Genomic DNA, 11,278 nt, shown 5'->3' on the forward strand with positions numbered 1-11,278 from the left:
TTGGAGGAATATATAGGAGTAGATCATCCCTACTGTACTTATAATTTGCAAAACAGGTCAGAAACAAATTTCAGATATTAAAACTTGGTCAAATAATTTTTTATTTGCAAAATATGAACTGAAGCATATGGAATGCTCTAAACAATATTTAAATAAACTGAAATGTGTGATATTGATAAAAATATTTAAATTACTACAGAAAATGTTTGAAATAAAGTCCGAATTTCATAAAACGAATAAATTAAAAGGGAATGACTGCATATTTTGCTAAGCACATATTTTTCATGTTAATTAAAGATATCAGTGGTACACCTTGTTTGCTGTAGCATAGACTAGATCCAGGCCTGCTGAATCTAGCTTTGTTTGTATAACTTGAGCACTAATCCAGGCATTCTTTAAAGTATTCAATTGTATTTATTACTGCTTGGTAGTAACTTGATTAAAGTGTAGCTATCATTCTAAGTCTTTTGGATTAAGCACTTGGGCTTCAGACCAGTTGTTTTACATTAGAAAGGTTTGTGGCCTGCACTGTGGTGGCAGGACAGGTAGCTTACATCCTTCTAAGTTGGGAACTGCTGATTGAGGGCTCAGTGTCTGTTATTCTAAAGGTGTATTAGTTCTGGTTTAAGCACTTGGGCTTCAGGCCAGTTATTTTACATTAAGAAGGTTCGTGGTCTGCACTCTTGTGGGAGGAGAGGCTGGACTCTGCCCTTCTGAGCTGGGAATTTCTGGTTAAAGGCTTATAGTGCCTGCATATTTGAACTGTTTCTTATTGAAATTGGTGCACCTTGTTTGCTGTAGCATGGACTAGATCCAAGCCTGCTGAATCTAGCTTTGTTTGTATGCTTGTTGTTTGTTTGCTTGTTATTTCCCTGAAACGCTAATTCCACCTATAATGTGGCTTTTCAGCGCTTCTGTGGATCCCTAGTGATATCTGCATTGCTTACTGTACTTATTTCCTTGTTTCACTTGAAAGAAAGTTACTGTTTGTCATTTTTGCATTTAAGTTACCTGTAACACATTGCATTTAAGTTACCTGGCACTTGCTCACTAAAGCAATTATATAAGTCAGCACTAAAAAAATTAAAAGCACTACACCCTCACAAACTCCCCTTGAGTACCTTGTTCCCCATTGGCCCTTTTTTCAATTATAAAGGAATTCCCAATACTATTCTAGCATGTCCAAAGGTCAGTTGTCAATCTCCTCTCCGGTCCAGCTGGTGAATCTGGGAATCTTGAGGCAATGTTACAACTGCCTCATGTACACAGACAACCCTTTCCTCCTCCCAACAAATTCCAACACATGTGAGAGATGCAACCATATAGCGAAACTGGAGGCTAAGCTCTCTCAACTCAGTACTGGTGTAACCAGTCAGGAGGAGAAGGAAACCACACTCACTACAATTCCAGTCTCACATAGACCTACCACGACAGCAAACCAAACACATAAACACACAAAAACATACTCGAGGCTCTAAATAAAAATCTGCCTAAGCAGCAGAGACCTCCAAAGCAGACACCCAAGCAACCGCTACCCCAAAACAAAACACGTGCAACACATAGCTCACAAAGCCAGTGTGCCAAACAGTCACAGCCCTTAAGGCTAAACAACACACCTGATACACTTGTAATAGGTGACTCTATCGTCAGGCACACTGATGTCCCGCTCACCAGGCTGAACAAGGAGAAGGTCATGGTGAGCTGCCTGTCGGGCGCTAGGATCTGCCACATAACACAAGCACTCAGGTTACTCCAAGGCAAGTACAAATATGACTCAGTCATTGTCCATGCTGGTGTGAATGACCTGAGATGTACCTCCCTGGACTACATGAAAAGAGACATAGAGGAGCTCTCTGAGTATGTAGCCCAGGCCGGTATTACCGTGACCATGAGTAGCATCTTACCCTCACCAAGAATGATGCCACAATATGAAGACAAGATGATCAATTTCAACAATTGGCTTAAGTATTGGTGTCATTCAAAGGGGATCCAATGCCTGTCAGCCTGGGATGACATGCTCGACAAGCCACAATGCTTCGCTAGGGATGGCTTGCACCTGTCACCCCTGGGCTTTCGGATATTGGCAAAGGCTCTTGATACCCCCATAGTGCCTTTTTTAGGCAAGGCTCAAAAGACAAACCCACCTCCATAGGTATCACAAGGGATAAGAAACTAAGAGTAATGCTACTCAACGCCAGAAGTCTAAACCTCAAGATGCATGCACTCAAAACTCTCCTTAGCATGGAGAACATCAATATCTGTGCAGTAACAGAAACCTGGTTCAAGGCTCCCAAGAGCACCCCAGCACTACCAGGTTATACCTCATACCATGCTTTTCAGCCCCAAAACTTGGACCAAACCACAAAAGGAGGGGGAGTATCAATATTCGTCAAAGATACCCACACCTCCAGGTTGGTGGCACAGCACGAAGCATCAGAGACTATCCATGTGCAACTAACAGTGGGTAAAACTGCCTTCCAGTTTATAGCCTGCTACAGACCACCCTCCCAAACCCAGGAACCCCACTCGGCCTTCCTGAGAACACTGGAAAATATGAAGGTCTCTCCAAACACCATTATATTGGCGACTTCAACTACCCAAACATAGACTGGGAGCATTACTCTAGCTCCAACATCCTAGCCCAAAGGTTCCTAGAATTTATAAACTCAGATGCTATGGAACAACTTATTACCACTCCCACAAGAGGGGAAAACATACTGGACCTGATCATTACCAACATGGGGACTCTATGCTCCAGACCAGAAGTGTATCCCTCACTGGTAAGATCAGACCATAAACTAATCTCACTGGATATTCACATCCCGACCCCAGCCCCTGCCCAGAAAACCACAATGAAAAACTTCTCTAAAGCAAATTTCACACTCCTCAAAACTGAGGTGGAATCCTTCAAAGCCCCCGGGCCTGTGGAAAATACGGCACAGACCGCAGAATCCTTTATAAACACATTCTATGAACACCTTCAGGAATGCATGGATTATGCAATCCCAAATAAAACCAAGACCCAATCCTCCAAAGGCAGATGTCCTGTCTGGTGGACCCCAGCCATAAACAAACTATACAATAGAAGGAGGAAGCTACTATATGATAGAGCAAAATCCCAAAAAGGGAAGGCATCTCTGATCAGTATTAGCAAAAAACTATGGGCACTCATAAAATCGTCTAAGGCCAGCTTCGAGAGAAATTGCACAGGACACTAAGGATAATCACAAGGCTTTCTTTAGTTATGTTAGGAACCTGGGTGGGAATTCTCAGATATGCTCAGAATTAGTCCAAAATGACAAAAATACACCAAACCCACAGACATTGCCAACATCCTAGCTGACAGGTTCAGTGCAAACTCCCCCACCAAAAGGGCAAATATCTATCCCAGCAGAGTGCTGCCCCTGACATCTCAGATGCTCAGGTAAGAGCCGCCTCTCCAAAGCAAAAACACAGCATCAATGGGACCAGAAGGTGTCCCGGGCTGTGTCCTACATGAACTCCAAGAAGAGCTAAACCCAAACCTAAAACTACTGTTCAATCTCAGCCTTACTACAGGATATGTACCCAAAGAGTGGCGTACAGCAACAGTGGTCCCTCTCCACAAAGGTGGTGCCTCAATGGATCCTGGAAACTATCACCCCATAAGCCTGACTAGCTTGGTCTGCAAAGCTATGGAAAGGATCATCATGGACCTCATAAATAAAGATATTGGGGACCTACAGACACTGGATCCTACCCAGTTCAGCTTTGTTAAGGGCAGATCCTGCCTCTTAAACCTGGTCGATTTCTTTGAAACAGTCACCAAGGCCATTGACGAGGGAAGGTGGTCCACACAGCCTACTTGGACCTTGCAAAAGCCTTGATACAATACCCCACTCGGGCATTATAGATAAGCTCACCAGCTTAAATATAAACCCCTATGTCACTAGATGGGTTGCAAACTGGCTCAAGGACAGAACCCATATGGTTAGAATTGCTGGAGCCATGTCAGACTCCAAACCAGTTACAAGTGGCATCCCACAAGGCTCAGTCCTGGGACCTCTCTTGTTCGGTATATATTTCTCGGAGGTACAGGCCAACATGGAAGGACTGTGGCTGACCAAGTTCACAGATGACTGCAAACTGGGTGCCATAACAGACTCTCCAGCCGACACAAGCATCCTCCAAAAGGGCCTCATAGAAACAGACAACTGGTGCCAGAGCCATGGCCTCAAGTTAAACGCCAAAAGTGTATAGTCATCCCTTTGGCAAAACAAAGTGCCCACAAATTACCACATAGGTGGTAATCCATTAAGTACAGAAGAAGTAATTAGGGACCTGGGGACCCAAGTTGATAGCAATCTCTCATTTGACAACCACATGGCCAAAGTGGTTAGAAAACATTTTATATAGCCCACCTAATCATGAAGGGATTCATATCTAGATCAGGGGAGGTCATCGTGCCTCTTTACTCATCCCTCATCAGGCCCATAATTGAGTACAATGCCCCTTTTGGGATGTACCTTACCAGACACCTGCAGCAACTGGAAAGACCCCAAAAGTACCTCACCAAGAGGATCAAAGGGCTCAAACAGATGCCATATGCTGCCCGGTTAAAGAAACTCCAGCTCTACTCAGTGGCATACCGCCTGCTCAGAGGCGATCTGTGCCTGACGTATAAAGTCATGTCCAACCTGGAATTAATGGACATACTGCACCTCAGAAAATCCAAATCCCATCGAGCTACGCACTCGAGAGACTTGAACCTCAGCACTGAAATAAATAGGACATGCTGGAGGGACAGATTCATAACCCAGAGGCTCCCTTCACTCTGGAATAAAATCCCAGTCCAGGTTAGGCAGAGTCCCTCATTGACTCTCTTCAAGAGGAATCTTGATGAGTGGATGGGAGATCGTAGGTTTACCCCGGGTATCACTTCTGTGTCACTGTTAGACAGAGGCACAGTATACTAACCTCGAAAAAGGGCATAGCAAAATGAATTTAAAATGGGTGGCGAAAGCCAAACATACTCTGGCTAGGCTTATAAATGCCCTAGGGCAGATAGCCTAGTATGAATCTATGAACCTATGAACCTATGAACCTATTATCAGAAGTGTATGAAGTGTTTGCATGTTTGTGCAGTATTACACAAAAGTTATTTCGCAAGATACAGCCATTTCAGAGAATATTTGGCAAAGTACAGTATTTTGAAGAGTTTTCTTGTGCATTTGAATGTTATTACAAGCTAATGAGTGTGTATATTCATACATAATTACAAGGTCCATATTTTTCAGTGTGTTTGGGCACAATTTGTTGGCATGGCAGATGGATTTCGAAAAACCCAGAGCACTTGTATTTTACAATAATATTGCAGAGAACTGGAGAATGTTTGAGCAAGAGTTATGACATTTTCATACAGGCTGCATTTCCTAATAAAGATGACCATGCAAAAGCATTAATTCTACTTAATTTAGCTGGGTTAGAAGCCATTAAAAAGGAGTGTCCATTTGTGTATGCACCTGGTATCTTTGCAGGAGGTGGGAAAAAACATCATATGGTTGTACTGGCTGAGTCAAGGGAGGACCCTGAGTGCTTAAAACATAAATTTAGAGAAATGTGTAACCCCCAGACAAACATTACAATGGAAAGGCATTTATTTTACACAAGGGATCAAAAGCCTGGTGAAACTTTTGCAGCATTTATAACAGACTTAGGAAACAAGGCTAAAACATGCAGATTTGGTGACTTAAGGGATTTTAAAAGACAGACTTGTGTGTGGTGTTAAAGATGATGCTGTGAGAAAGATTTTGCTTTGTGACAGTGATTTAACTTTGAATAAGGCCATTGAGATTTGTCAGGTATACAAGCTCACAGAAAAGCACACAAATATGTTTACAAATGAGAAATGCATGCTTCCAGTAACTTCTAGAGCTCATGTTGATAGTATGCAGTACTTGGTTAAAAGAAACCGACCCAAGCACATGGCTGTAACTATAACCCCTGCAACACTCACTGGTAAAGCCCAGAGCTTTCCAGCAAGTTTCAGAGTTCGCACAGTCTCAGTGAAGCATAAGAGTGAGTCAGCAAACTCAAAGCATGGGCCCCGACCTAGTTTCATTGCCGACTGTCATAATTGTGGTGGAAATCATGAATCTAAAAGGGAAAAATGTTTAGCTATTGGTCAGCAATACCACAAAAATCAATAAGTGGAATCATTTCAAGAGGTTTTGCAAATCAAAGAGCACACGTTATTTTATTAAAAAGGAACATTCAAAAAAATGAGTTGGTCAGTTAGAAAGCTGCAGCCCTACGTTTTATGTTAATGGTATGTCAGTGCTTCATGAAACAGTCAATGCAGTAGATTTTAAGAGCAAAGAATGAAGTATTCTGTACTATTCGGATAAATGGAAAACCTATAGGGCTCAAAGTTTGTACAGGTTCCACATGCAATGTTATGTCTGCAGAAACATTTGCTAGAGTATGTGCTGGTGAAAGGCTTGTTTTGGCAAAGTGTGAGAAGCTTGTTGCTTATGGAGGTGAAGAAATTCAAGCTGAAGGCTCAGTAGTGCTTTCATGTTACTCTGCTGGGAGAAGTTACAACGTGTTATTTTATGTGGTCAAGAGGCACATCCAGTCATTATTAGGGCTCAGAGACAGTCTTAAAATGGGACTGCTTTCATTAGTAAGGAACTCCATCATGTTAGCTTGAAAGACCACTACTCTATTTTTGCCCAACATATTTTTTCTACCTATGCTGATCTTTTTGAAGGCAAACTAGGCAAGATTCCAATTGTGTACTCCATGAAGTTAGACCCCGATGTCAGTCCAGTTATCAAGCCAGCCCATAAAGTTGCAATAGCTATGCAGAACAGAGTCAAAGCTGAGCTAGAAAGTGGTGCATCAAGGTGTTATTTGCCCAGCTGGTTTGTCTACCCCTACTGAGTGGGTATCTTCCATGGTAGTAGCTCATAATAAAAGCTCAGATGACATCAGAATATGTATTGATCCATGAGATTTGTACAAAGCACTAAAAAGACCTCATCATCCAATGCATACAGTCAAAGAAGTGACTGCTCTGGTGCCAAGCGCCACTGTTTTTCTGTCCTAGATGCAAAGAGTTCATTTTGGCAAATTTTACTTGACAAGAAATCCTAATTGCTAACAACATTCAGTACTCCATTTGGAAGGTACAGGTTTTTGAGAATGCCATTTGGGATAAAGTCTGCAAGTGAAGTCTTTCAACGTGCAATGGAGCAAATTTTTTCTGGGTATCCTTGTGCTATTATAGTAGACAACGTACTAGTAGGAGGTAATGGTGAAGCTGAGCATGACAAAAACCTCAGAAACATTCTGCAAAGAGCACATCAAGTGAATCTTAAGCTCAATCCACTGAGATGCAAATTCAGGCTACAGGAATTTACTTATGGTGGTCATTTATTTACCAGTTCAGGCCTACTACCAGACCCCTCCAAGCAAACAGCCATTCTCAAGATGCCAGCTCCAGACAATGTTCAAGCCCTGCAATGTTTTCCTGGCATGGTTAACTACCTAGGCAAGTTCATTCAGACTTCAGTGTAATATCAGCACCACTCAGACAGCTGACATGTAAAGATGTATCCTGATCTTGGTTAGAACAGCACCAAAGGGCATTTGATGTCCTGAAACAGAGACTTGCCAGTCCGCCAACTCTCAGACACTATGATGTCCACAAGCCAGTTATTCTTTGATGTGATGCTTTGAAATTTTGCCTAGGTGCAGTCATTCTACAAGAGGGTCAATGTGTTGCCTATGCATTGAGAACTCTTACCCAAACTGAGATGCAGTATGCTCAGATCGAGAAAGAGCTTTTGGCAATTGTGTTTGCATGTTCAAAGTTCCACGATTATGTTTATGGTAGACCTATCCAGTTTGAAACAGACCACCAACCTCTAGTCACTATTTTGAGAAAGCCTGTGCATACAGCTCCAGCCAGATTAGAATGTTTGATGCTGAGATTGCAAAAGTATAATTTCACTCTAGAAAGGCAAACATCTTTATCTTGCTGATACATTTGCAGATCACCCAGAAACACCACTGAACAGCATGAGAATGAGAACCTTGATTTTGAAGTCATGGAAATGAGAAATTTTTCTTCCACACGTCTTGATGAGCTAAGAGATCATACAGCCACAAATCCAGTTTTACAGATGCTCAACCACTTTATTCAACAAGAATGGCCATCAAAGCAATCTAGTTTACCTCAAGAAGTTCAACCTTATTTTCGATACAGAGATGAGATTTTGTCTGACAATGGTATCATTATGAAAGGACCAAAGGTAATTGTTCCAAAGTCCTTGCAATAAGAGTACATTACTATATTGCATCGTGGTCACCCAGGAGCAGACTCTTCCAAAAGAAGGGCAGGAGGACTAGTATTTTGGCCTTATATGTCAGAAGATATTGAGAGTGCCATCACCTTGTTCTGTGTGTAATAGTACTAAGTCACATCAACAGAAAGAACCATTTCAGCTAAACCAGATTCCTGAACTAGCTTGGTCGACAGTAGCCACTGATATTTACGAGTGGAATGGTCAACATTACTTGGTGTTAGTAGACTCTTATTCAAATTGGTTTGAGATTGACCTCCTTCCTAACCTAGCATCCAATATTGTCACTACTAAGATAGAGCATCATTTTGCAGTCCATGGTAGTCTGCACAAAGTTATTTCTGACAGTGGTGCACAGTTTACAAGCCAACAGTTCAAAAGATTTGCCGAAGAGTTGGACTTTACTCATGTTACGAGTACCCCTGAGTATCCGCAGTCAAATGGTTTGGCAGAACGTGCAGTTCAAAGTGCAAAACAGTTACTAGAGAAGTTGAAATGAGACAATAGTGATGTTTTCCTGAATCTCTTGAATCCCAGAAATATTTCTTGTGATAAACATCTTGGATCACCTGCCCAGAGACTTCTGTTGAGACATACCAGAACCACATTACCAGTCAGTAGTCAATTGTTGGTTCCATGTGTCAAAAACAACAGGTCAGTGAAAACCAATCTGTTGAAGAAGCATTTAACCCAGAAGTCCTACTATGATATGTCCAGCAAACTGCTTAATCCATTACGAGAAGGAGAAGTGGTAAGGATGCAAACATCCAAAGGTTATGATCGGATTGGAGTCGTGAAGAATATTTGCTTAGAGCTGAGATCATACATTGTGGAATCACAAGGAGTAGAGTTTAGGTGGAATCAGAAACATTTGATGATGGTGTTTGAGTCTATACCACAGCACATATCCTGTGAGAAAGACTCTTTATCTCAAAGTGAGTTTTCCAGTGTTCCAGTTTCAGGGGAAGTTCAAGAGAATATTCCTGTTCCTGTGATGAGTCCAGTAGTTCCTGATATGAGTAGTTCACAGAAGACTGTCCCTGTTGCTAAATCCAGTCCAGATTGTTATGTTACAAGATCTGGTCGCATCTCCAGACCATGTTATAGATACACGGCAACATGAACATGAACATTGTGTTTGTTTCTAATGTCTATAGTAATGCACGTCTGACTCCATTGTTATTTTTGAACTAAGTGCAATCTTTTTAAGAGGGAGGATGTAGATCAATGTGTGTGTGTGTGTGTGTGTGTGTGTGTGTGTGTGTGTGTGTGTGTGTGTGTGTGTGTGTGTGTGTGTGTGTGTGTGTGTGTGTGTGTGTGTGTGTGTGTGTATGTGTATCTTTAAGAAGCTATCTAAGGGCTTGCACAACTGTATAAATACTGAGCACGTGCAAGCCTGACTGCCATTTTGCACTAAGCTGTTCAGGTGTAAGCATATATGTCTGTAAGGTCTGTCTGTTAATCCATTTGTTTATATTTTGTGATGTTGTTATCCATCCTGATGTGTTTCTATGTAATAAAGCATCTAAACGAACAACCTGGCCTGTCCATCATCTATGTTAATGAAAGATGAGCGACAAATACCATCTCAGTTCTCCCCTGAAAAGAGCCCATTGGCTTGTTGGGACTAACCTGGTCAATAAAGTAGAAAAAAATTAATAAAATTCCTGGATGTCTACTGAGATGTGTAAAGTCCCACCATACAAAACCCCTCCAACTCTTGAGTTGTTCTCCACTGGTTATATACAGAGCTGTGCAGAATGGCAGTTATGGTTCCTCTACTGACTGTGGGAATTACAGCCTATTAGTATCACTAGCATTATTTTCAAGGTTATGTAATTTGTTCTAGCTAAATTAATAAAAGTGACATAGATGAACTTATATCCTAGAATACACATCAGCTTGGCTTTCCAAATGGCTGATTATGCCTGCTCAGCCCGGTTGAGTTCCATGATAGGGTTACTAAGACAATGGGTTAGGGACATACAAGTTCACACTGCTTATCTGGATCTTGCCAAGGCCTTTGACAAGCCCTCCCTACTCAGTCTCAACCTATATGTGATACATTGGATAAGTAATTGGCTGACTGACAGAATCCATATCATGAAGATCAATAGGCATTTGCACTAAAAAATGTCACCAGTGAGCTCCCATAGGGTTCTGTTCTGGACCCCCCTCCTCTTTGATATATATTTCTCTGACATAAAAGCTCATGTCAAGGAACTATGACTACCCACGTTTGCTGATAATTGCAAACTGGGTGTGGTTATTGCCTATTCTGATATTCAAATTTTCCATAAAAGGTTAGAGCAAACAACTGCTTGGTGTATTAATCATGGGTTTACCCTCAACTTCATGAGCATAGTGTTAGAAAAATATGTATTAACATATGTGTGCAATGCTTATTTTAAATAAGGGAAGATTAACACGTTTTTATTCTATATGCAGCATTAGTTCTATTTGAAACTGAAAACATGCTTTTCTGAAATTGTGCTTTCTGACACTGCAAGATGCACTCTGACCTAGTTTGCTAGCACAGCAAAATACATGTTTATGCCTTGGAAATGTACTGGAAAGCAGGTGATTTTCTGCTAGGTCAGGAAATTGAATAGAGAATAATAATAATTTCTGTAGATCCATTCATTATGGACAATAAGCTCTGTTTGTGCTAATGAAAAAGTGCACAAGCTGCAAGAAAGTTAGATACTATAAACAATGAACTGCTTCAGAAATCTGTACTTGCATTGTGCTTGAATTAGCCATAGTACTTAGACTTGTAACATCACATAGCAAGAAAGTTATAACTGACCGGTGGTCATCAAGGCCATCCTGTTTACTGAAAAATCTTTTTTAAACTTTTGAAGAGTCAGCTAGAAATGTGAGAAACATCTGTAAAGTAACAGAATTGTGAACTGGTGATCTACTACGTC

This window comes from Protopterus annectens, chromosome 1.part2 (assembly GCF_019279795.1).
Source record: "Protopterus annectens isolate FY-2018-M chromosome 1.part2, PAN1.0, whole genome shotgun sequence".
In the NCBI taxonomy this organism is placed as follows: Eukaryota; Metazoa; Chordata; order Ceratodontiformes; family Protopteridae; genus Protopterus; species Protopterus annectens.